Source organism: Muscardinus avellanarius (assembly GCF_963383645.1).
Source record: "Muscardinus avellanarius genome assembly, chromosome: 4".
NCBI lineage: Eukaryota > Metazoa > Chordata > Mammalia > Rodentia > Gliridae > Muscardinus > Muscardinus avellanarius.
The window spans coordinates 132,781,398-132,808,390 of record NC_137789.1 but is presented as its reverse complement, the minus strand read 5'-3'; the positions used below and the strand labels follow the sequence as shown (position 1 = coordinate 132,808,390).

The 26,993-nt window shown below is 48.4% G+C and overlaps 1 pseudogene across 1 annotated transcript; it reads left to right on the top strand.

The window, feature by feature from the left end:
- Nucleotides 1-6,443: 6,443 nt before the first annotated feature.
- Nucleotides 6,444-6,824, top strand: LOC308262576 (DNA-directed RNA polymerases I, II, and III subunit RPABC2-like; annotated as a pseudogene). The gene has a single exon. The product of its transcript is annotated as a DNA-directed RNA polymerases I, II, and III subunit RPABC2-like (transcript).
- The last annotated feature ends 20,169 nt before the right edge of the window (nt 6,825-26,993 follow it).

Here is a 26,993-nt window from a genome sequence, read left to right as displayed (position 1 = left end):
AGGAGACCATGTGTTTCTGTTGGGTAAGGAAAGCTGTTTATTGGGTCTTTCTGGACAGCTTTTATTTTGTGATATTTTATGAACCAACCAATGATGGGGCTACTCTGAGCAGACCCAGTGACTCCAGAAGGAATCAGTTCTTGGCATTGGCCAATATACTGGTTGGTCATGGTATTAATTATCCTGTAATCATCACAGAACCTTATTGATCCATGTAGCTCAGACTATATAGGTGCAGGCAAAGTCCAGGGCTTCTACATAGTGAATTTACCCGTTACCAACTCCATTAATTTAGTCACTTCTCCTTTCATACTTGTTAAGATATACCATGACATCGTGGCACAGGAATGGGTGACCTCTCTATATATGGTCACTGACATTTCTTGCCTGATCTTTCATTTCTTCTGGGTTCCCATTTTCAAGGACTCTGGCCTTTGTAGTCTTTAAGCCTTGTTTTTTTTTCTTCACTCTGTATTATATTTATATTTCTTACTAGATGCCATGGTATATATTGTTTCCAGCTATTTAGGAGGCCAAGACAGGATGATCACAAGTTGAGGCCACCCTGGGTAACTTAGGGAGGCCCTATCTGAAAATTAAAAAGCGAGGGCAACATAGCTCAGTGGTAAGGGTCTCTGGCAGGGACCTTTGTCTGCATGACTACCACTCAGTCTTGATACCCAAGACCTGTCTTCAAACTGTTCCTTGGCTGCAGCCAAAATGTTCTGGGTTACTTCTTTGTGACTCAACGGCCTGCAATTGCTGGGACACGTGGGCCTGCCTGGGAGGATCATCCCTGGGACCAGGGTTCTCTCTCCACAGGCCACAGATTTCACACCAAGGCTCATGAATAAGACACAGTCACGTGACAGCTTGTTTTTCTTCTTCATTTAGCTTATGCTGATAGCTACGTCCAGTGTGCAAAGAGAAGTGTCCACTCTCTGCGGTAGTGATGGTCCAAGAGAGGCAAGATGATGTTCCTGAGCTTGCCGGGGGGTGCAAGGTGAGAGGGAGGATGTCAAGCAATTGTCCCAGGCCCTGAATGCATAGACTAGAACTGCTTCTTCCCTATCAAAAGCTTCACAAAGAAATCCTCATTCACTTTATTTTCTGGAAACAGATGCCTGTGTTTGTACCTTGTCAAGAAGGAAGGAAGGAAGGAAGGTCGGGTGTGGTGGTGGTACACGCCTGTAATCCCAGTATGTGGGAGGTTGAGACACGAGGATTATGAGTTCAAGAACAGCCTCAGCAAGTAGTGAGACTCTTGTCAACTTCACTAGACTGTTTTCACATAAGAAATAAAGTTGGGCTGGGGGGGGGGTGTTAGGTCAAAGAAAAAAATGCCTCTGGGTTCAATCCCCAGTAAACACACACACACACACACACACACACACACACACACACACACACACACACAGAGGAAGGAGTGATGAAGGGAGAGAAGAAAAGAAAAATGTAAGGAGAAAATCAGAATGTTTTAGGATTTGTTTATACAAATTTGGCCAATTTGAAAATTTGGACTTTCAGTAAGCTGAGCACAACATCTTGGTTTTCATAGCACAAGGTGAACTACTTGGAAGGTCAGGAGCATCGAGAGCAGAGAGGTTCAGTCCGGACAGAGCTGGGGCTGCCAGAGCAAGGTGCTCCATCCTGAAGGTGGAAGGGCCCTGGGGGGCTGTGCCCAGGCCAGGCCGCCCCAGTCCCTGACATTTGGCTCCAAAGTGGCTGCTTGGTGTGTGCTGGCTGTTCCCAAGGCTGAATTATGCCTGTGCCAGCTTGTCTGAGGAAATGTGTACCAGCAATTTATGATATGAAAAGGCCCAGACAGGCCCAGAGGGCTTTTTAAATGATGCTTTTCTAAATTCTGTTTTTAGAATAATAATATGGAAAGCAGAGTTAGCAGGAGAGTTGCCCTACCATTTTCAGGGCCCCAGAAAGAGAACAAAGGAAGCCCACACCTAAGAAGCAAGCTAATTGTTAAATAAAGTAAGAGAAAGGTCTGTCCTCTCCTTTTACCTTGACACATAGACATTCCTATTCTTTTTTTTTTTTCTTTTCCTTTTTTCTTTTTTTGGTGGTACTGGGGCTCCTGGAAGCCCTTCTACCTCCGGGCGACACTCCCAGACCTATTTTATATCTTTCATTTGGAAACATGGTCTCTTAAGCCAGTATGGCTGGCTTTGAACCTGCGCGATCCTCCTGTCTCTGCCTCCCAAGCGTGGGGATTACAAGCGTGCGCCACCACGCCCGGCAGACATTCCTATTCTTGAAGGCTGGGTCTGGATTTAGAATTCTCAAACTGCCCGTAGCTCCTAAGCAGAAAGCAGTATTGTGGGCAGGGCTTGCAACCAGCCCCAGCCTCCAACCCCTGCTACAGGGTGACTCTGGGAGGCTGAAGCCCCCCATTCTCCACCAGCTGGGCACCCCTCACTGCCTTTGGGGTAGAGCCCCACTCACTCACCGCCGCCCTTCCCGACCTCAAACACCACGAAGTAATCAACACTCCTCACCTAACGTCCTTTGGATTGCAATTGTTCACAAGGGAAGAATAAATGAAGACAGGAGGAGATGAAAAGAGGAACAGGAGGAGTGAAATAGGTCAAGAAGGGAAAGAGAAAGAACAATGTTGATTGACCTGCATTATGACAAATGTGAGAATAGACTGAATTAATGATAACTCCATGTTAGGAAATACTTGTTTTGAATCTAAAAATTGTTAGGAATAATTGTTTGTACTACTTTTATTTTTTATTCTTTTTCCTCATGGGTTGATAACACTCACACTGTGATATTTTTTAACATGGAAAAGCTGAGAAAAAGGTTTCTCTAGGCTCTGTGGTGAATGGTTTGCTGAGCCTGGATGAAACCTTTCAGGATTAAGGCTGTGGCCACCTCCTCTTTACTCCCTTTGCCTGGTGAGCTCCTGCCCCTGGTTTAGAAATCAGAGGTAGAGGCATCACTGACACAGGGTGGTTTGAAGGCTACTTCCAGGTCCTAGATTCCTATTGGAAAAATATTCTCCATTGGGGCCGGGAGTGGTGGTGCATGCTTGTAATCCCCGTGCTTGGGAGGCAGAGACAGGAGGATCGCGCAGATTCGAAGCTAGCCGCGCGTGCTGGCTTAGGAGACCCTGTTTCCAAATTTTAAAAAAATATATAAAATAGGTCTGGGAGTGTAGCCCAGAAGTTGAAGGGCTTCCAGGAACCCCAGTACCACCAAAAAAAAAAAAAAAAAAAAAAAAATATATATATATATATATATATATATATATATATATATATATATATTCTCCATTGGTCTGCCATGACTCTACTCTCTCTGAATACTCTGGATTTCCTATCCCTTGCCACCCGTTCGGGGAAGAAAAAACACACCACTGTGACACAGTTTCCTATAAAACTTTATTATAATGCACAACTGCTGCCTGAGAGACAGCAGTCTTCAAAGAGAAAGTGCTTTAAACATCTATTTATGACTTACACAACTAGTTTAATGAGTATCTGCTGAGCCCCTCCCCCTCTCAGGCCCTGAACTGTGCCAGGGAGATAACAATGAACCGGATGCAGGGTTATCCTTACGGGACATCTTGGTACAAATATGACGAAAGCAGAAAGCACAGGGGCTCGGGAGGCTGTGCTATGGGGAACTGGCCTGGGTGACTTTCTGGACACAGAAATTGGCTAAGTGAAAGATTACTGGGGGAAGGGAAGGGGGCAGTGGATGCTTAGGCAGAAAGAAAGGAATATTTGCATGCTTTAGCAGGGAGTGTCATAGAAATAGAACAAGGAGGAAGGGTGGCCAGAAAGGAGGGGAGAGACTTAAGCAGGGATGGGTGAGGTCCTAGAGGGCCTCCAAGGCCTTGGTGAAAGCAGACCTCCTTCCAAAGGCAATAGAAACCATTGAAGTGTTTGCAAGAGGGAGGTAACACGCAGAGTTGCATTTTTCAAAGACCTCTGTGGATGTAGTGTAGCCAGTGGACCACAGCGGCCAGGGGAAGCCAGGCAGAGAGTGATGTCATTGATCTAAGCGGCTGGTCAGAAAGCAGAGGACAAATGGAAGAGACACTCACGGGTTAGAATCCACAGGACTTGGTGATTCAGCGCAGGAAGGAGGAAGAGTTTCAGATGATGCATCTTTTCCTTTGCCCAGCTTATAACAATTATGACTGGGTGGTGGTTGTGCTATTATTTATTTACTGTCTGCCTCCTATGAGATTATAAGCAACCCCCGAATAGGGACTCATCTGAAACTCCCTACCCCTTACACACATGCTTCTGCGTAGTGTTACATAGCAATGTTTAAAAACTCCTGTTGTCCAAATAGACTCGACACTCTTAGCAATCAGGATAATGCAAATCAAAACTACACTGAGATTTCACCTCACTCTGCTTAGAATGCAAATAATAACCAGGCATGGTCGCTTACGCCTGTAAACGCAGTACTTTGGAGACTGAAACAGATTGGAGGCCAGCCTCGGCAATTTAACAAGACTCTCAGAACAAAGTGAGACTCTGATGTCCCTGGGCTCAATTCCTAGTGTCAAGTAAGGAGAGGAAGTGTTTGTGTGTGTGTGTGTGTGTGTGTGTGTGTGTGTGTGTGTGTGTGAGAGAGAGAGAGAGAGAGAGAGAGAGAGAGAGAGAGAGAAATATAGAGACAGATGAGCAGAGAGACCTTGCCAGGTGGAAATCAATCAAAAGATGCATAATTAGAACAACACTCCAGTAACCTAACTCCACCAACCCATGAGTCATCAGTAGAAATGTCACCAGTCAAGAGGCCTGATTCATTAATTAGTGCCTGACTCATGTGTACCATATGAAAAAAACTTCTTTTCAAGACATATCTGACAGTGGCTGACATTCCAGAAAGACATTGTTGGGGCCCTCCATGGTTCCACCCTGACCAGAAAGGCCCTTTAATCTTAACCTTAGCCCAAGACTTGCTGGAGCCTCTGTACTAAGCCTCTTGGAGATTATTCTATTCTCACAACGTGGAGGCTTTTGACTTCTGACCGGGCACAGGTGCTCCACCCCAGGCCTTCTCCAGTTGAAGTCTACTGAGAACTGGAAGGCAAAGGAGCGGCTGCAGGTAAAACTAAGGACGTGCTGCCCCCTACAGGTCTTACGGGTACCTGCAGCCCTAGCAATCCAAGAGGATTTTGACCTCTGCTTTGCTGTAGGGCTTTAGTGTTTCTCTCCACCAAGAGGCGCTGCAGTCCAAGCGCTGTTGTCTAGCCAGTTTGGGGCAGGAAACCCGGATGGCAAGAATGAGAAGGGCTGAGGGAGGGCACCAGGGGAACAGGAGGAGGGAGAGGTTGAGGAAGAAAGGTAGCAGGCTTTCTGCCACTCGGGGCTTGCCCGCACTCCGCCCACCCCCACCATCTGACCCATTTCAATTAGGGAGCTATCCTTTACGCCCACTAATTCATTCTGGGATGATTTGATTAATTACTTTCCAAACCTGACTGACCAACAGAATCCAGAGGAACTTTTAAAAAGTACAGATAGAGCCGGGTATGGTGGCGCACACTTGTAATCCCCGCACTTGGGAGGCTGAGACAGGAGGATCGCACAGGTTCAAAGCCAGCCTCAGCTACTTAGTGAGGTTCTCAGCAATTTAGTGAGATCCTGTTTCCAAATAAAACATAAAATAGGTCTGAAAGTGTAGCCCGGGGGTAGAAAGACCCTGGGGTCCATCCCCAGTACCAATAAAATAAAATAAAAGAAAATAAAATAAAAAAGTACAGATAGCCAGATTTAATACCAAGAAATGAGTCCTAAATATGGGCTGGTAAACCTCTCTTAAGTCTCGTAGGATGATCTGGTGTATCATACAAGATAGAGAAAGGAAAAGGCTATTATAGAGGGAATCTGTACATGCAGAATGGTATGAACAGTTTCAAACCTCAATTCATTAACAACGAACTTACTGAGAATTGACTATGTGCCAGTGACTTCTCTAGGAAACAGGTGCTCAGTTTACTGAGTAAGCCAATCTAGCATTTAGGACCCTGCCTGCCAAACAAACTGTGTTCAGTGTTCGCTGCAGCCCATTTGTGCGTTGTGACCCAACAGATTGACACTGCCCAGCATCCACGGGGATCTGACCGTCTTCAGCATCATTCAGACCCAGGTTTGAATCCTAACTCAACAACTCCCTCACCATGGGATGGTAAAGACGTTTGCAGCTGGGCATGATGGCCCTAATTCCGATGGTTGGGAGGCTGAGACCAGAGGATCACAGGTTGGAGCACAGCCTCAGCAACCTAACAAGATTCTCAACAATCTAGCAAGACCCTGTTTAAAACAAAAACGTAAAAAGGGATGGGGGTGACGGCGCATGCGCGGGAGGCGCGGGGCGCTGCGCGAGGTGGTGGCGGCGCGGTTTGCCGGTCTGTCCGCGGTCCTGGGTCGCAGAGTCCGGTAGCTGCCGCCAAGGGCGTCATGTCAGACAACGAAGACAATTTTGATGGCGGTGACTTCGATGATGTGGAGGAGGATGAAGGACTGGGCGACTTGGAGCACGCCGAGGAGGAGGGCCAGGAGAACGTGGAGATCCTCCCCTCTGGGGAGCGACAGCAGGCCCACGAAGCGGATCACCTCCCGGTACATGACCAAGTATGAGCGGGCCGGTGTGCTGGGCACCCGTGCGCTGCAGATCGCGATGTGCGCTCCCGTGATGGCGGAGCTGGAGGGGGAGACGGACCCTCTGCTCATCGCCATGAAGGAACTCAAGGCCCGAAGGATCCCCATCATCATTCGCTGCTACCTGCTGACGGGAGCTATGAAGACTGGGGGGTCGATGAGCCCATCATCACCGACTGAGCAGGAGCATCTTCCTGGCCTCGCCCACACCGGTTCCCACCCTCACTTTATACGTGTACATAATAAACTTTTCTGTCTTGCCCACCAAAAAAAGGGGGGGGGATGGGGGTGTAGCTCGGAGGTAGAATGTCCCTGCGTTTAATTTCCAGTAACACACACACACACACACACACACACACACACACACACACACACTTTTTCTAGCCTTTTTAAGACCTTAGGTGCAGTAGAGACAAGCACACCTGCCTCAGAAGGCTGTTTTCTCGAATGAGCTCCTGTACCGTCCTGAGCGACTGTCTGGCACGGGATGATCACTGTGTGCCAGTTACGACTAGTAGCAGGGACGGCCTTATCTCTCTTTTTAGGCCCTGGCTTCTACAACTTCCTTCCTGGTCTTTGTGACCTGGAGGCTTTATGTTCTTTCCACGACCCGGTGCCCAGCTTTGAGGCCTGCTGTGTGGCCCTGGCTTGAGTGATTCAAGAAAGGAAAGCAAAGAAATTGTCCTTCCTCTCCAGAACCAAGGCAGGTGCATGACACAAACCTACTGGCCCATTCTTCCTTCTCTTCCTCCCACCCCGGGGGTGTGAGCGCATGGGAATTTACCCCAGCAGGAACATTGGTGAGCAACATATTTGAGTGGGAGGGAATGGATGAAAGTGCTGTTTCCTGGGTGATCTTGTAAGATTCTAATTAAGTTCCCCTGGTGTGAAGCCAGGCATGTACTAAACAGCTCCCTCCATCGCATTGGAGCAGGATGGCCTTGCAAATGGTCTGCTCCCAGGACCCGCGCTCCAGAGCCTCCAGGGACCCAGCAGACAATGCTCATAGGAAAGTGGCAGAGTGGAGGGAAAAGAGGGTGTGGGGCTTACCAAAAAAGCGTTACAAGGCACATGCCCGTTTGAAATTAAATATAAATACTTTGGAAACAATTTTCTAGGCAAGTAAAATTTGTCTCTGAGCCCAGAGAGGGAAAGGGCCTTGCTCAGTGATTGCCTTCGCTGGAGCCTCAGGCCGAGGCTCCCTGGTTGCCCTGCCCTGTTTCAGCTTCTTGCTAGAAAAATCAGAGAAGGATAAGAACTGTGTCTCATTGACTGTTCTCTCTCCAGAGCTGAGCAGCTGACTCCTACGACGCACATCACAACATCTAACAGAATCTGCTGGTGCCGCTGTCCTTCCTCTTACCTTGGCTCTGCTTCTGTTCTGCCTTTGTTGGAGCGTGTTATAATTCAAGAAGAGGAAATGTAGCTTGGCGTGGTGGTACCTGCTGGAAATCCCAATACTTCAGAGGCTGAGACAAGAGGATCAGGGTTCGCGGCCAGCCTCAGCTACTTAGTGAGGCCCTCCTCAACTTAGTGAGACTCTGTTTTAAAATAAAGAATAAAAAATAGGGCTTGGAAAGCCGGGCATGGTGGCATACGGTTGTAATCCCAGCATTTGGGAGGCTGAGACAGGAGAATCGCGGTTTGCGGACAGCCTCAGCTACATAGTGAGGCCCTTTGAACTCAGCGAGACTCTGTTTCAAAATAAAAAGTAAAATAATAGAGCTAGGTGGGGGATAGCTCAGAGGTAGGATGCCCCTGGGTTCCATCCCCAGTACTGAAAAAAAAAAAAAGACTAAATTCTTTAGAAGAAAACAGAATATTCTTTTTTTTTTTTTTTAAGTGGGAGAGATTAGGTACTCCCTTATTGCCCATTTGTACCAGGAAGTAGTTTGGGAGGTTTTCACCCCCTGTCCATAGGAATGGAATGTAGACATTGGCCGTGGGCAAATGTAAAGGGGGTGCGTGTCCATTTCATGCTTTGAGTATGGACCTTGCTGCTTGGCCAGGCGAACATTTTAAGACCAACATTTTTGTTTGTGGTTTGTTTTTCTCCCTCCTCTCCTTCTCCCCCTTCCTAACCATCTGGGAAACAAGATTAACAATTCTTTCCCAGGCCGGGTTATCATGTCCTTCAGCTCACTGATAAGAAGAATAAAGAAATCCTGTCGGCCAGACACGCAGACCTGGAGCTGATGCCAGCGAGGCGGAAGTGGGGCAACCCTGAACTACCATCTGGACAGTAAATCCCATCTTCTAACAAGTGTCTTCAGAGCACTGCTTCTGGATCTTTCTTTTAAAATCCCGTGTCCCTGCCGGGCATGGTGGCGCACGCTTGTAATCCCCGTGATTGGGAGGCAGAGACAGGAGGATCGCGCAGGTTCGAAGCCAGCTATGCGCGCTGGCTTAGGAGACCCTGTTTCCAAATTTTTTTAAAAAATGTAAAAATAGGTCTGGGAGTGTAGCCCGGAGGTAGAAGGGCTTCTAGGAACCCCAGTACCATTTAATAAAACAAACAAACAAAAGAATAAATAAAATCCTGTGTCCCCTTGTTGGGGGGGAAGATAGTTTCTGGCCCTTATTCCAATGTTCTCCCCATTTGCTAGCAAATCTATAAAACCTCCTTTTCCTTTTTCTCAAAACCGTGCCCTCTGTGATTTGGCTTGGCACTGGGACGAGGACTGAGCTTTAGGATCACCCTGTGCAATCCTGAAGCTTGTGCTGCCTTTTACAGCCTCTTTTCTCTTTTCCTCGATTTCTCTAGTTGTTCACATTGTTAGAGCCTGGCCTGGGCCTCCCTCCTCAGAGCTCCCCATGAGAAATAGCCAAGAGGGAGAACCCCCCAAGCCTTTCCCAGAAGGTCTTTCTGGGCTGAGAGCCACTATTAGCACAGCACGCTAGCATTTTTCGTGAGCCCCTTGTGGCTGGGCTGTTGCAGGCTGCCCAGTCTCCTAAGCGGGAGGGTTCTCTGCCTCCAGCAACCACAGGCTCCTTGTGGCCTGTGCCCCATAGTCAGTGTAGGCAAATGAGCACCTTTCCTGCGTCATAGAAATTTTACTGTTCCTAGTTCTCATATTTTCAGGGTTCTCAGGCTTGTTTTTCTGATGTCTTGGCATCTTCTTTTTTTGTGTGTGACTCTGCAGGTAATCTGTTTGATCCTGCTCACGGTGACATTTCCCGCAGTTCATAGCACAGCCAGAACCTAACAGGAGATGTGAGAGCTTTCCATCATTTGAGCATTGACTGTTTAGTGGCAGGGAGACATTTCTAAAAGAGGCAGATACCTTTGAGGAGCTCAGAACTTTCCAGGAGGGTGGAGCACGGTTGAGGAGAGAAGAAGCCTCAGGTTGGCTTCCAGGATCAGAGAGGAGGCCTGAAAACCCAGGTGTGCTTCAACGTTAAGATGGGTCAGGGGGTAGAATGAGTTGGTTTCTCTTGGAACACAGAAGCCTTGTGTAGTTTGTGTATAACTTCAACTCCCTGCCACGGCCAGCCAGGCGGGGGGAGGGGCCCTTCCACCAGGCCTTGCCTCTGAATGTAACTGGGTATCACCAGCAGGTACTTGTGTATAAGAGAGACTCAGGCCTGTCTCCTTCATCCTCTGCTGCACACCCAGGAGAGCCAGCAGGTGAGGTCACCGACCTGGAGCCAGAGCACAGGGCCACTACTCACCCCTCACAGCTGCTGTGCAGGAGAACTCACCATCTTACCAGCCAAATTTGGGCAGTAACAGCACCAGCTCCCAGTACAGTGTGATGGCGTGCCGCCAGCCCGCAGGGCAGTGCCTGTCCTGGAAATGTTGTTCTTGATATTATCATGTGTCCTCCAGTCTGGTGGGCTCAGAACATGAATTTCCTGCTCAAATCAAGGTTTGCTTTGTATCTGTTCAGTCTCTCCCTCTGCCCCTTCACTAATGCAGAACGTGGGATCTGGATTCTTCCAACTACTGTAGACTGTCATCTTAGAGTCCAGTTTGTGGAAATTGCCCTTTGTCATGGGCCTACTATTTGTCTCCATAGAAATTTGAGACTAGAGACTGTATCACTGTTTAACTAAAAGAATATGTAATACTTCCTTTAATTGATTCATTTAATCGTTGCTTCTTTCATCTAGGTTTCAATTTCAGCTACAACTAATATTAAAAACATTAAAACACAGTATTTTCCAATACAACTTCAAATTGAGATACAATTTTATATATAACAACACCCCTTACATTATATAAATCAGCTGGTTTTTGGTTTATTTATAGAGTCTTGCAAGTATCACCACATCTAACAGTCACACATTTTCATCAATTCTCACAAAAAGATGCCCATTGGCAGTAACTCCCAATTCCTTTTCTCCAGCCCCTGGATATTAACAATCTGCTTTTGGCTTTAGATTTATTTGCCTTTCTGACCTTAAATTTGCCTATTCTGAACATTTTCTATAAATGGAATCATGCAATATTTGTTCTTTTTGTCTGACCACTTTTCCTCAGAAAAATGTTTTCAAGATCTATCCATGTTAAATCACATATCAGTATTTCATTGTACAAATATACCACATTGTGTTTATCTATTTATCTGTTGATGGACATTTGTATTATTCCTACTTTTGGCTATTACATAATGCAGGTATGAACATTCATGTTCAAGTTTTTGTGTGGACACATCTTCTCAGTTGTTTTGGGTATATACCTAGGTGTGGAATTTACTGGGTCAAACAATACCTGTATCTTAAAACATTTTAGGAATGTCCAAATTGTTTTCCAAAGGAGCTGCACCATTTTATTCTCACCAGAAATAAGAGGATTACAATTTGTCCACATCCTCACCAACACTTAATTTTTACTGATTATTATTATTGCCACACAAATAGGCATGAAGTGGTATCTCGTTACAGTTCTGACTGGTATTTCTTTGATGGCTACTAATGCTGAGTATCACTTCATGTGCTCATTGGACATTTGTGTCTTTTTATAGAAATATCTACTCAATATGGGTATGGTGGCACACCTCTGTTATTCCAGTACTTGAGAGGCTGAGACAGGAAAATGGTAGGTTCAATACCAGCCTCAGAACCAGGCCTGGGGGTACATGCTTATAATCCCAGCATTTGGGAGGCCGAGACTGGAGGATCGCCGTTTGTGGACAGCCTCAGCTACTTAGTGAGGCCCTCTGCAACTTAGTGAGACCCTGTCTCAAAAATAAAGAATAACAACAACAACAACAACAACAAGGCAGTGGGTATAGTTTGGAGGTCAAATACCCCTGGGTTCCATCCCCAGACCCACAAACAAACAAACAAAAAAACTAGTCTCAGTAACTTATTTATTTGTTGGTATGAGATTAAACCCATGGGATTCTACCTCTGGGCTATTTTCCCAGCCCTATTTTATTTTTTATTTTGAAACAGGATCTCACTAAGTTTGCTGAGGGCTTCCCTAAGTTGCTAAGGCTGGTCTTGAACCTGTTATCCTCCAAACTCAACCTTCCAAGTACTAGGCTTACAGGTGTGTGCCACCACACCTGGTTCAGCCTCAGCAACTCAGTAAGGCCTTCAGCATATCCAGTTGTCATAGTATCATTTATTGAAAAGTCTGTTAGTCTTTCCTCCTTGAATTGGCTAGGCACTCTCATCAAAACTCCACCTTGATTAGTGGTCCTTTGGAGAAATTTTGAAACCAGAAAGTGTCAGGTGTGTGTGTGTGTGTGTGTGTGTGTGTGTGTGTGTGTGTGTGTTAATTAGTTTTGGCTACTCTGTGTCCCTTCAATTTCCACAACAATTTTAAGATAAGCTTGTCACTTTCTGTAAAACAAGGAGCTCAAATGTGATGAGAATAGTCCTGCTATCTATAAGTTATTTATTTATTTATTTATTTTTAAAATTGGTGCATTGTAGTCATATATCAATCACATTGGAGTATAAGACTTGAGAGGATATACAAGCACACATCATCCAATTAGCCCTCCTCCAGCCCTCATCCCATTCCCTCCCCCTCCCTTCATCCCACACTTCTTTGGTGATTTACTTTGATACATTTGTTTATGTACCTCCTGCGTTTTAAAGAGGCTCCGTCCTCCAGTATTATATACCCTCTGATTGGTCACATTAGTTGCTTCACTATAGGGCCCTTTCTATAGCTCAACCTCTTCCTATTGCCCTTTTCCTCCTAGTTATTGCTGATTAAGAGAAGCGTCTGATTTATATTTTCTGCGATATTTCTCTGTGCATGCTGCGTTGCAAGTACCGATCCCACTCTTGATGGTCCCAGTAGTGGCCTGGCTACTCAGTGGACTGATCCAGACCTCGCTGGCTCAAGCAGCGGCCTTGCCTCATGGGAGGCCCCAGTTCTGGTCTCGCTGTCCCCTGAACCGGTCTAACCCCTAAGCTGGCTTTGGTCCCGGCCTTGGAGGCCGCAGGAGTGAACTTGCCTCACGCCAGGCTCCGATGCTGGCCATTGGCCCCTGCACCGGCCTAACCCCTTGGCAGGATTCCAATCCCAGCCTCGGAGGCCCCAGCACCGGCCTAGCCTCACAGCAGGCTCCAATGCCGGCCTTGTTGGCCCCAGCACCGGCCTAACCCCTCGGCAGGTTGCATTCCCGGCCTAGGAGGCCCCAGCACTGGCCATGTCTCACGGCAGGCTCCGATGCTGGCCTCGCCTCACGGCAGGCTCCGATGCCGGCCTCGCTGGCCCCAGCACCGGTCTAGCCCTTCTGCAGGTTGTTATCCTGGCCTCGGAGGCCCCAGTACCGGCCTTGCCTCACAGCAGGCTCCGATGCCGGCCTCGCTGGCCCCAGCACCAGCCTAACCCCTCGGCAGGCTCTTATCCCAGCCTCGGATGCCCCAGTACCGGCCTTGCCTCACGGCAGGCTCCAATGCCGGCCTCGCTGGCCCCAGCACCAGCCTAACCCCTCGGCAGGCTCTTAACCCAGCCTCGGATGCCCCAGTACCAGCCTTGCCTCAAGGCAGGCTCCGATGCCAGCCTCGGAGGCCCCAGCACCGGCTTTGCCTTATGGCAGGCTCCGATGCCGGTCTCGCTGGCCCCAGCACCGGCCTAACCCCTCGGCAGGCTCTTATCCCAGCCTCGGATGCCCCAGTACCGGCCTTGCCTCAAGGCAGGCTCCGATGCCAGCCTTGGAGGCCCCAGCACCGGCCTTGCCTTATGGCAGGCTCCGATGCCGGCCTCGCTGGCCCCAGCACCGGCCTAACCCCTCGGCAGGCTCTTAACCCAGCCTCGGATGCCCCAGTACCAGCCTTGCCTCAAGGCAGGCTCCGATGCCAGCCTCGGAGGCCCCAGCACCGGCTTTGCCTTATGGCAGGCTCCGATGCCGGTATCGCTGGCCCCAGCACCGGCCTAACCCCTCGGCAGGCTCTTATCCCAGCCTCGGATGCCCCAGTACCGGCCTTGCCTCAAGGCAGGCTCCGATGCCAGCCTTGGAGGCCCCAGCACCGGCCTTGCCTTATGGCAGGCTCCGATGCCGGCCTCGCTGGCCCCAGCACCGGCCTAACCCCTCGGCAGGCTCTTATCCCAGCCTCGGATGCCCCAGTACCGGCCTTGCCTCAAGGCAGGCTCCGATCCCAGCCTCGGAGGCCCCAGCACCGGCCTTGCCTTATGGCAGGCTCCGATGCCAGCCTCGCTGGCCCCAGCACCAGCCTAACCCCTCGGCAGGCTCTTATCCTGGCTTCGGAGGCCCCAGCACCGGCCATGCCTCACAGCAGGCTGCGATGCCGGCCTCACTGGCCCCAGCACCGGCCTAACCCCTCGGCAGGCTCTTATCCCAGCCTCGGATGCCCCAGTACCGGCCTTGCCTCAAGGCAGGCTCCGATCCCAGCCTCGGAGGCCCCAGCACCGGCCTTGCCTCACGGCAGGCTCCGATGCCGGCCTCGCTGGCCCCAGCACCGGCCTAACCCCTCGGCAGGCTCTTATCCCGGCCTCGGAGGTCCCAGTACCGGCCTTGCCTCGTGGCAGGCTCCGATGCCAGCCTCACTGGCCCCAGCACCGGCCTAACCCCTCAGCAGGCTCTTATCCTGACCTCGGAGGCCCCAGTACCGGCCATGCCTCATGGCAGGCTCTGATGCCGGCCTCGCTGGCCCCAGCACCAGCCTAACCCCTCAGCAGGCTCCGATCCCATCCTCGGAGGCCCCAGTACCGGCCTTGCCTCACGGCAGGCTCCGATGCCGGCCTCGCTGGCCCCAGCACCGGCCTAACCTCTCAGCAGGTTCTGGACCCAACCTCGGAGGCCCCAGCACAAGCCTTGCCTCATGGCAGGCTCCAATGCCGGCCTCACTAGCCCCAGCATCGGTCAAACCCCTCGGCAGGTTCCAATCCCGGTCACAGAGGTCAGTAGTGGCCTTGCCTCATAGCAGCTCCGATGTCGGCCACTGGCCCCGGCACCCGCCTAACCTCTCAGCAGGTTCCGATCACTGTCTCTGTGGTTATTATTTCAAAGGTTCCAGGTATAATGTATCAGATCTCTGCCTCCCCTGAGTATTGGCCACTGGCATTGCCACTGCCTCCACCGTTTCAAATCCTTCCCAGGCTCTTTTTCCACTCTGAATGTTGTCCAGTGTTCCTAAGCATGCGTGATGGTAGCATTCGACATTTGGTGTAATTTCTCCAAAAAAATAAAGTTGGTAGGATCCGGTTTCTGCTTCTCCTGAATACAAGTTTCCACCACCATCGCGGAGAACTCTTTCAACACCGCATTTCTCCTTGGTCTCTGCTAAACTCTCTCCTTACAGGTGATTTCTGAGATTCTTAACAATATAGAGAAATAGCAGTCCTCTTTCACGGCAAATTTTTCCATAAGTTCCAATGCATTTAGATAAGTTTTGTCTGCATCTCCAGTGTCCTGGCATCCATAACGGCTTTCTTACCTCCTCTCCGATATTTTTCTTTATCTTTTTCTGCTCTGGGCCCGGTTTCTCCAGGGGTCTGGCGTGCTACGCGCAGTTCGGCCCGGGGCCCAGAGTCCCGCGACCTGGGCCCCGGCTGGTGTACTTTAAGAAGATTAAAGAAATCTAAAGGTTTAGCTAAATTAATACAATTAAGGGATTAAGAGATTTACTTTCAACTTTGTGAAAGAATTAAAAAAAATAACAAAGAATACATGTATGTGCTGTACCACAGGGCAAGCTTATTTGGGATATTTTTCTTTTGTTTAAATTTTTTTTTACCTAACGGAGTGATGACCTGAAGTATAGTCCAGTTTTCCAAATTTTTGTGTTCGGTATCCATGCTTCTCCATGATGTCCATCCATGTTGTATAATTTGGATCTAGACCCTTAAAATTATTCCAAGATTCTGTTAAGTGAGTGAAAAGGCCACTCCACATTGCTGCACGTGATGGGCAACAGATTGGAGAATTTGTGTAGGCATTCAGAAAGGTAGTGCCATGTGATTTCATCAAGTTGATAAAAGGAAGTTTTACTACCTGATTTCCTGGAAAAAATGTTAACCTTCCGTCGAAGGAGTCGCTTGCCACCAGCACCACGTTGGGCGCCTCGGCCGTCCCAGGCCTCCGGCCATCGGCCTCCGGAGCCGGAGCAGCCAGCGCCGAGGCTGCCACCACGGACACCCACAGCGGCAGCATCGGGGCTAGGGGTTCTGAGAGCCCGCAGCTGAACCCGCCTCTTTTAGACGTCTCTCCAGGGCTGAGGAAGGCGGGGACAGGGAAGAACAACCAGAACTTGCAGTTTAGTTTCCATATCCTTTACACGAACTCCTATCTATAAGTTAACTTGGGAGAATTACTGTCTTAACATAATTAAATCTTTTAATCATGAACATAGAATTTCTTTTCATTTATTTAAGTCTCCTGTAATTTTTTTCTGGGGTACTGGGGATGGAACCCAGGGGTATTTCACCTCCGAGAGACACTTTCAGCCCTTTTTTTTTTTTTTGGGTGTTACTGGGGTTCCTGGAAACCCTTCTACCTCTGGGCTACACTCCCAGACACCTATTTTTAATATTTTTATTTGGAAACAGGGTCTCTTAAGCCAGCATGGCTGGCTCCGAACCTGCGCGATCCTCCTGTTTCCACCTCTCAGGCATGGGGATTACAAGCGTGTGCCACTACGCCCGGCTCAGCCCTGTTTTTTATTCTGTATTTTGAAACAGGGTCTCACTGAGTTGCAAAGGACCTCGCTAAACAGCTGAGTCTGTCCGTGAACCGTGACCCTCCTTTTGCCGTACAATGAAATCCTGATATCTAAATAGGATCTTAACCTCCTTATACCTTCACATATAAAACATGTCAAAACCAGAGTCCATTAATCTGCCCCTGGGAGCACTTACTCTGCATTGCACCATCACAAGTAACCTTTTCCCTTGCTCAAGCTTGATTCAACCAAACTTGCTCATCAACTCTTTTCTGGCTCTCAAATTCCTGGCTGTAAGACCTCTCCCCTTTCCTCTTCCTTTTGAATGTTCAGAGGGAGAAATAAGAAAGCCCCAAGATGAAATAAAAAGTATACAAAATATGGATTTTCTGGAAGAACCATGGGGTGTGTGTAGTGAGAGGGAGGACAGCCAGGCATGAAATAGGAGGAAATAATAAAGGAAGGAAAAGCACAAGAGGATACGGCATTTAAACTGGACGTCAGTTCAGGAGAAGCAAAGCAGAGACTTGGAAAGGATAGTTCAGTTCCAGAACAACTAAAAAAAAAAATCCAAGCCTGAAACATAATAAAGAATAAAAAAGGCTCAATACAGAATGGTAGGTGTCAGTGGATGAAGTAAATGCCATGATCACTTAGCTTATTAAGGTCTGGCAAAGCCTCAATGTATATAATCTTTGATTTTGGATACTTGGAATTACTAAGAGTCCTACTTTATTTTTTTATTTTTTTGCGGTACTAGGGATGGAACCCAGGGGCATTCTACCTCCAAGCTACACCCCTAGCCCTAATTTTTTTATCCTTTTTTAAATTTCTTTATTTTTGGTGGTACTGGGGTTCCTGGAAACCCTTCTACCTCTGGGCTACACTCCCAGACCTATTTTTATACTTTTAAAAATTTGGAAACAGGGTCTCTTATGCTAGCAAGGCTGGCTTTGAACCAGCACAATCTTCCTGTCTCCGCCTTCCAAGTGTGGGGATTACAAGCGTGGGCCACCATGCCCAGCTATTCTCTATTTTTTGAAACAGAGTCTTATTGAGTTGCAAAGGGCCTCACTAAGTAGCTGAGGCTGCCTGTGAACCATGATCCTCCTGTCTCAGCCTCCCAAATGCTGGGATTACAAGTGTGCGCCACCATGCCTGGCAGACCTACTTTATAATGACTCTGAGAGAATCATGCTTATTTAAAAAAAAATTTTTTTTTTGGTGGTACTGGGGGCTATACTTCCAGACCTATTTTATATTTTATTTGGAAACAGCATCTCACTAAGTTGCTGAGAACCTCACTAAGTAGCTGAGGCTGGCTTCGAACCTGTGCGATCCTCCTCTGGGCTATATTCCCAGACCTATTTTACACTTTATTTGGACACAGGGTCTCACTAAGTTGCTGAGAGCCTCACTAAGTAGCTGAGGCTAATTTCGAACCCGTGTGATCCTCCTGTCTCAGCCTCTCAGCGCTGAGATTACAACTGTGTGCCACCACGCCCGGCAAGAATCGTGCTTCTTGTCCAAGGTGAGGACAACCTTAGATTAGAAAGTGAGCTAAACTGACAGCTGATTCTCAGGACCTCATAGAAGCCTGAGTGTTGGTTTAGGAGACTCCTTCTAGAATGTGGAACTTCTACAAATGATAAATATCCCATTCTTTCTTTTTCACAGCAAGATCCTCAAAGTATGAAAGTAGTAGTGTGCGCGCGCGCGTGTGTGTGTGTGTGTGTGTGTGTGTGTGTGACTTCTTTGTGATCATGAAGTCTTTACTATGCCAGACCTACACTCCCTTGAACTGTATTTCCTTCTTTCTGCGGTTGTGCATCAGCGCTCTCAGAAAGCTATTTATTCCTTGGTCAGGACATTGCAGACCCAGGAATGAGCCTGACTGCTCAGCTTGGATTGCCCAGGGAAGACCTGCTCCCACAGGTAGTAGATCTGCTGTTGCTCTCAGCCTCTCCAAGGACCTCTCTCTTGGGTCCATGCTACCATGTGACACATGAACACCTGGCATTTCCCCAGGCTGAGGTGGCTGCTTGTGACAGCATGTTTGACTTAATGGCAGCAGACTCATGGTTTCCTGATGCCCAGAGCTTAACCTTAAGTCACCCTTAGATAGGGCAGGGCAGCTTGTCCTTCTTCCTAACTTTTAAGCAGGACATGGACACAGTGGTGGGACTAGAAATAGGTCCTAGGAGACAGAGTGCAATCAGATCTGCCTCACTTTTGTTTTGGTTTAGTTTACTTTTTGTGTTTGTCTGTTTTTCTTTCTGTGGGTGCCACAGCTCTCAGAGAAATGAGAGGATATCCTCTGAGGCCATATTCTTGTTATAAGGATGATATCCATGGTATTCAACTAGGTGGCTTTGAACACTACAGTGTGTGGCAAGAGGATGACAACTTATAAGCTGTGTAGACAGGTTTCACCCCAACAACACCAGGGCACCAGGGTGGGCAGGATGAAGCACATCGGCAGGACAGCAGGCTTGTAGTACCTACCTTGAGGGACCAGTGAGTCTGTGGAGAAGGGACTGCATACCTACCTGACTGTCCGCTCTCGCTGGATGGGGCTGTGCCTTTCCTCCTACACTATGAGTACCAGGTGGCAGAAACTAGTTGCAGGGAATGGGGTGGAAAATCTTTTGAGCACATACTGTTAACTTTGGCACTTTGTAAATGAGGCAATGGGCATGTGTTACATGATGTTCCTAGGATCACTCCACTAGAAACAGTAGGTTAAATGTTGGAAAATCCTTCACCTACCTTGAGATCTACTTTTCTTTCTCACCAGACCATGAGACCATACTGGCAAACAAATGAGGGCAAAATTACAAACTCAGCATGTTCTGCTAGGTGGGCTGTTGTCTCTGCCTCCTGGCTGGGAGTCTTTGGCCCAAAGTGTGTGTTAAGTGTCATGATCCCAGTTCTTGCCCTGCTTTTCCCTTTAGGAGGCACCTGAGTGTCCTTGGTCACCAGCAGTCTCTGTCCCTCTGGGGCGAGGCCCTGTCTCATTCCTCACTCTCATGGAGACCAGGCCTCTGACTTTGCAAGGGAGCTGACCGCTGTGTCCCTTCCACAGTCAGACTTGACTTGCTTGTCACCGCCGCCCCCTGCCTCGCCGCCCCCTGCCTCCGGTGACTGCCACTGCGCCCTAGCCTGGGTCCTCTCTCATCCTGCAGATCCTATCAGTTGAGTGCTATTGATTCTCATCCGACATGCCCCAGATGTGGCCTTCCTTTCCTTTCCAACCATCGCTATTCCAGATTTGGAGGTTCCGTCCCCCCTCACGTGACTCTACCAAAGTCTCCACCCAGCCCTATTTTTTTCGCCTCTGCTTGGCTTCGGCCACCAGGGTAACTTTCTGAACACAGAGGCGATTATTTTCCTGTCCTGCCTGAAAGTATCCAAAGACTCCTCCGCAGGTAAAAAGAAGCGCTCTGCGTGCTGCGTTGGGTGGCAGCAATCACAGCCTTCCCCTCCGCCCTCCCTCCCACTCTCCACTCCACACCCCTTCATTCCCGCTGAGATCAGCCTGTCAGGTTCCCAAACACGTTCTGCTCCTGTTGTACGGCAGGCCCCTGATCACCGCCAATCTCTAGTCCGCTTTGTGGATCATAGTGCTGGGCCTACAGCCCGCACAGGCGGTGGCCCCGGGCGTGGGAGGCGCAGGCTCAGGGCGTCTCCTCCCCGCAGTGTAGGCGGCCTCAGCAGACGGAACGGGCTCCACTCCTAGGGAGCTCTCCGGGTCGCAGGGCACCGGGCCGCCGCCCCACCAGGCCGTCAGCTCTTCCCGCGCCAGGGCGTGGCGGGCGGGGCGTGAAGGGCAGAGCCGGGTGACAGGGTAGGGTTAGGAGAAAGGCGCGCCTCCTGATTGGCCCAGGCGCCGTCGGACTAGCCGGGCGGCCGCTGATTGGCTGCGCGGGCTCAGGCGCTCTGTGCTGAGACCCGGGAAGGCGGGGTCTCTGACTGACAGCAGGCGGGGTCGGCCCGGGCGGAGGGCAGCGGCCGGAGCAGGCGGCGGGGTGGGGCAGCGAGCCAGCGCCTCTGCTGCAGGCTGAGCAGGGCAGGGCGGCTTCCTGCCAACCTCGGCCTCCTGTTTAGAATTTAGTAGGGATGAAGAAGGAGATGCCCGAGTCGCTAGGACTATAGTTTTGTGCAATCACATGAATGACTGCAGTGGGAGGGGTGCTTAGTGCCCCCAAGGAGGTGACAGCTGTCCTCCCTGTGCCTGTTCGCAGTGCCTTATTTGTGCAAAAGGCAAGGCTGTCAGATAATGTTAACTGGAGTCCTGGGCCAGAGGCCTGAATTCCGTGGTTCCAACAAACCAGGTCTGGCCACTTGCTCCCAAAACCAAAAAAAAAAAAAAAAGATACTGGTTAAAAGCAGGAAAAGAACAGCCTGGCGTGGTAGGCACGGTTGTAATCCCAGCATTCGGGAGGCTGAGACCGGAGGATGGCGGTTCGCAAACAGCCTCAGCTACCTAGTGAGGCCCTCTGCAACTCAGTGAGACCCTGTTTCAAAATAAAGAATAAAAAATTGGGCAGGAGGTAGAATGCCCCTGGGTTCCATCCCCAGACCCACACACACAAAATAAATAAATAAATAAATAAAGCAGGAAAAGAACAGTAATCAATATGGCCACACTGGAGCTCAGTGTGGTGGTGCACGCCTGTAATAACAGTTCATGGGAGGCTGAGACAGGAAGTTTGCAGGTTCGAGGCCAGCCTCAGCAGTTTAGGGAGGTTCTCACCAAGTTAGAGGGCGGGGTGAAGCTCAGAGGTAGAAGCTCCTGGCTTCAATCTCCAGTACCACAAATAAAATAAAATTATTTAAAAAGGCTACTTTGTGGCTGAGGAAGTAGCTCAGTGGTAGAGCACTCATCTAACATGCTTAAGGCTCTGGGTTCAGTTTTCAGCACCACAAAACAACCATAAAAATAAATAAATAGAACAACTAGTTTTGTGTTGTGAAATTTCTCTTCAGTTTTAATGTGTACATATCTGAAACCAACAAGCAAAGAAGAATAGGAGAGGCCTTCCTTGGATCCCACCCTTGAGGATTTTTCCATTTGCCTCAGTGTCAAGAATCAGATTTTTGCCTGGACCATAGGAATAGGACTTCCCCCTCCCTCCCTGTGACATTTCCTCCAGTTTATAGCACAGACAGAACTTAAAAGAAGACACGAGGGGTGTGTGTGTGTGTGTGTGTGTGTGTGTGTGTACTGTGGATTGAACCTAGAAACATTCTACCTCTAAGCTATACCTCCAGCCCATTTTTTGTTTTTGTTTTGAAACAGGGCCTCACAAGGTTGCTCAGAGTCTCACTAAGTTGCAGAGGCTGGTCTCAAACATGGGATCCTCCTGTCTCAGCTTCCCAAATATTGGGATTACAGGAGCACACCAGCAAGCCCAGCTTGACACAAGATTTTTCTGTCATTTCAATTGCCACTGGCTGTTTACATGGTGAAAGACATTTCCAACAGAAGAACAAACCCTTGAGGAATTCAGAACTTTACATAAGGCTGGGGTATGGTTGGAAAAGCAGAGGAAATGTCATTTGCTTCTATGGTTTGAAAGAAGAGCTTAAAAATCAAGTGTGGCTGAATGTTAACATATGTCATGAGGTGGGGTAAAGTGGGGTGAGCTGGGTTCTTGGAGAACACAGACAGCTTGTGCAATTTGAGCATGTGGAAGTTCCGTTCCCTCTCAGGGCCAGCTGGAGAGGAGGGCCTACCCACCAGGCCTTGCCTCTGAGTATAACTGGGTATCACCAGCAGGTCCTTGGGTATAAGAGAGAGTTGTCCTCATCCAGAATAGCCAGGAGGTGAGGCCACAGTCCCAGAGCCAGAGCACAGCGCCGCTACTCCCTCTCTCACAGCTTCTCTGGAGGAAAACTTGGCCACCTCTTGAGTGCAGTGAGATGATGTGCTGTCCAGCCCGCAGGGCAGTGCCTGGCCTGGAAATGTTCTTGATATTATCAGTCTTCTCCAGTCTGGTGGACTCAGGATATAGATTTCCTTTCTGCTCCAACAGAAGTTTGATTTGTGTTTGTACAGTCCCCCAACACACACACACACACACACACACACACACACACACACACACACACTGTAACACATGGCATCTGGCTTTTTCCTACTACTGGAACTGGGTGTAGGAACACTGTCATCTTAAATTCCAGTTAATGGAAAAACTACCCTCGTCATGTGAGTATTCATCTCCATGGTAATCAGAGGCCAGAGATCATATCACTGTATAATTAAGAGGATATGCAGTGCTTTCTTTACTCAAAGACTTTACTTTTAGCAAAACAAAGAAAAAACATTCTGGCCACATAAATTTTTGTGTGTGTGGTAGTGGGGTCCCTGGAAACCCTTCTAACTCCGGGCTACACCTCCATACCCATTTTTATACTTTTTTTTATTTGGAAACAGGGTCTCTTAAACCAGCGCGGCTGGCTTCGAACCTGCATGATCCTCCTGTCTCCGCCTCCCAAGCACGGTGATTACAAGCGTGCACCACCACGCCCGGCTGGCCACATAATTTTAAACAAAATAAAAAGGGAAAGGGGTTCACAGTAGAAATCCAGCTACTAATTGATGAAGTAAATGTCACCATCATTTTAAGTTATTAAGGTCTAGAAAAGTCTCAGTGTATATAAACTTTGATTTTGCAGTTTCAGAATTACAGAGGGTCCTGTGAATAAGTGACTCTGACAAAGTCATTCTTTTCAAATGTGAGAGCAACGTTTCACCAAAAAGTAAGATGAATGCCAGGCATGGTGGCTCATGCTTGTAACCTCAGTACTTGGGAGGCTAAGAGGGGAGGATCGCAGGTTCAAGGCCAGCCTCAGCTACTTAGAGAGGCCCTCTGCAACCTAGTGAGATCATGTTTCAAAAAAAAGAATAAAAAACAGGGCTGGGGTAGAATGCCCCTGGGTTCACCCCCAGCATATCCTCCCCATATACACAGGGAGATGAAATGCTTTAAAATTCAAGCTTTAGACTCTTGGGAAGCCTGTGCTTACTAAATTGGTTCTCATGACCTCTTAGAAGCCTAGGTGAAGCCGGGCCTGGTGGCGCACGCTTGTAATCCCCGCACTTGGGAGGCTGAGACAGGAGGATCGCACGGGTTTGAAGACAGCCTCAGCTACTTAGTGAGGCTCTCAGCAACTTAGTGAGACTCTGTTTCCAAGTAAAATATTTAAAAGGTCTGGGAGTATAGCCCGGAGGTAGAAAGCTTCTGGGTTCCGCCCCCAGTACCACCCCGCCCCCCAAAAAAAGAAGCCTAGGTCAACACATTCTTGATTAAGAAGGCTCCTGCTGCCGGGCGTGGTGGCACATGCTTGTAATCCCAGCATTCGGGAGGCTGAGACCGGAGGATTGTGGTTCGTGGACAGCCTCAGCTACTTAGTGAGGCCCTCTGCAACTCAGTGAGACCTGGTTTCAAAATAAAGAATAAAAAATAGGGCAGGGGGTGTAGCTCGGAGGTAGAATGCCCCTGGGTTCCTCCCAGACCCGAAAAAAAAAAAAAAAAGAAGGCTCCTGCTAGAATTTGGAGCCTCTTCCAACTGCAAAATCTGTCTTACTTTTTTCCATGGAAGGATTTTAAAATAAAGTAGAAAAAGCTAGAAGTAAAAAACATACCAAAACAAAACCCACCTTTCCACCTGTGCTCTTAAAGCCCCCTCTTCTCCATGAACTTACACACCTCTCCTCTGGTCATGTTTCCTCCTTCCTCTGATGTGCATCAGTGATCTTAGGAGGCTATTTATTCCCCGAGGCCAGGGCTTTGCAGAGACGGGAATGAGCTGGATGGCCCGGCCTCTGCTGCATTTCCAGACAGAGCTGCTACTGCTGCTCTTGGCCTCTCCCAGAATCTCGGTCTTGAATCCAAGTGACCATGTGATGCACGGTCACCTGGCATTTCCCCAAGCCAAGGTGCCAGCTCATGGTTACGTATTCACCTGAATAGCGGTAGACTCCTGCTTTCCTGCTGCCTAGATTTCAACCTCGTTACCCTTTGGTAGGGTAGGGCAGGTACTAGGGTATGATCCAGTCCTTTTAGCTCATATTTTTTATTTTAAAAGGTGCAATACATGGGTAAGGTGCTGGGCCATACAGATAGGTCCTAGAAAATCATATCCCAGATACAGCCCCATCAGATTCAGTTCACCTTTATTAGGAACAAACACAATCTCAGATCAGTACAACTAGCTTCAGAATTGATAATAATGAATATTATTTCAAAAATTTCCTTAGGCTACAAACAACTACTCTTTCACATAAGAAAGGGAAAATCCCACCCAATGGAGGAAAAGTTATCCAGTGTATATGTTCATGGCAATCAGTACACATTGTTAAAATGTGTCCATCTAGTTGCTCACTATTGATGGAATGCGTTTATTATATCTCTCAGGAAACCATGCAAACTAATGATGCCACCTGGGATATTTAGACATGTCAAGTTCATAGAGGACATTGCTACTATACAAATACACAGGACATGACAATTTCTCTGTTGAGGGTCCCAAAATACTTTATAAAAAACATTAGTCATGTCTCAAAATTGCCCTTGACATTGGGTCAGTATATTACCCCCATTTTTACAGAAGGAAAAGGGAGTTTTATTATACTTAAGTGGCTTGCCTGGGGTCACATGGGAAGTCAGTGGCCTGGTGGTAGGTGGTCCTGGCCTTCCACACCAGCCTAACTTGGTCACCTTGGTTTCTTAACTTTTTACATTTATCCTTCTAAGTATAATTACAACAGGGTTATAAGCAAATCAAGGAGAAAAGTGCCTATCTTAAACGATACAACCATCTTCAAATTACAACCAAACTCCATCAAATAAGGTCACTTAATAAAAATAGGCATAAGCAAAGTTTCCAAAATGAAACCCACAGTGAAATCGCCTGGCTGATCATTCTCCAGCCGATCTCCCGTTCATAGCAGCCACATCTGCGGGCTCGCAATTGTAAAGGGTGTCCACATAGAGTAAGAGCAGGCCCACGTGCAACACGTATGAGAGGCAGTAAGGTACCCAAATAACTGCCAGCAGGACACAAGGCATGAACTCTCAGAAACACCACGCTTGATCAGATCAGAGTGTCTCATTGATGCGTCACTTGAATTGAGCTCTGGAATCTTGAGACCAGAGTACTTACTGAGTCAACACGCCCCTACCTACACTCACATACACACTGTGTCCTCGCCCTGAGGTCTCTGTCCCCACTCGTGGAAGGACATGGCATGAACAGAAAGGACTAGAAGAGAAAGTTGATTTTATTGCTTATATATCATAAAGCAGGCATCTGATGGCCTGTAGAATAAAAAAACTCAAGATACATTTCCAGGGGTAGGCACACAGATTAGCAGAGCTTCTACAGTGATCTTCCATGAGAATCTTTTCTACTTTAAAAAGCAGCTCAAAGACAAGGCTACCATAGTGCGGGCTGTTCCCTGTAGCTTCCATTCAATTAACACAGGTTCTGCTCCCTCCCACCACTGGGCCTCACCAGTGGACAGAGCGTTTGGTATTGTACACTGCCAATCCTAATAGAACAGAGCCAGGCTTCTGCATTGGTGACTGAAAATAGGGCAGGAAAGGTCAGTGGTTTTCAGAACACTGATGTATGTGTTTTTATAAACTTCTGCTACCCTTGACTGTGGGGTCGGGGAAGTCAGTTGGCTGGACATTCTATTTAGCAAAATTCATGGCATCTCATATCCCCCATTTCAGCCAAAGCTCTGTCTTGAACCCTGATTCCAGGTAAAGATCTCTTTTCAATGAGAGTCATATGGGAAATTGACCTTCCCAGAATTCAAGATTCATTCTTCTTCTTCCACCTCCTCCTCCTCTTCATCTTCCTCCTTTTCCTCTTCCCCCTCCTCTCTTTCCTCGTCCCCTTCCTCCTCCTCCTAAAAGCATTGCACTGTCTGCTGAAAGCACTGGTCATCCTAGGCTACTTTGCTGAACACTCAGGGGTGCTCAGCACGTGCTCTGTTCTGCTTCAGACAGAGGAGACTGACCACATCTTTTTGCAGGTCTGGGAATGGAACCCAGGGGCATTCAACCTCCGAGCTACACCCCCTGCCCTATTTTTTATTATTTATTTTGAAACAGGGTCTCACTAAGTTGCAGAGAGCCTCGCTAAGTAGCCGAAGCTGTCCACGAACCGTGATCCTCTGGTCTCAGCCTCCCGAATGCTGGGATTACAAGCGTGAGCCACCACGCCCGGCTTCTGACCTCACAC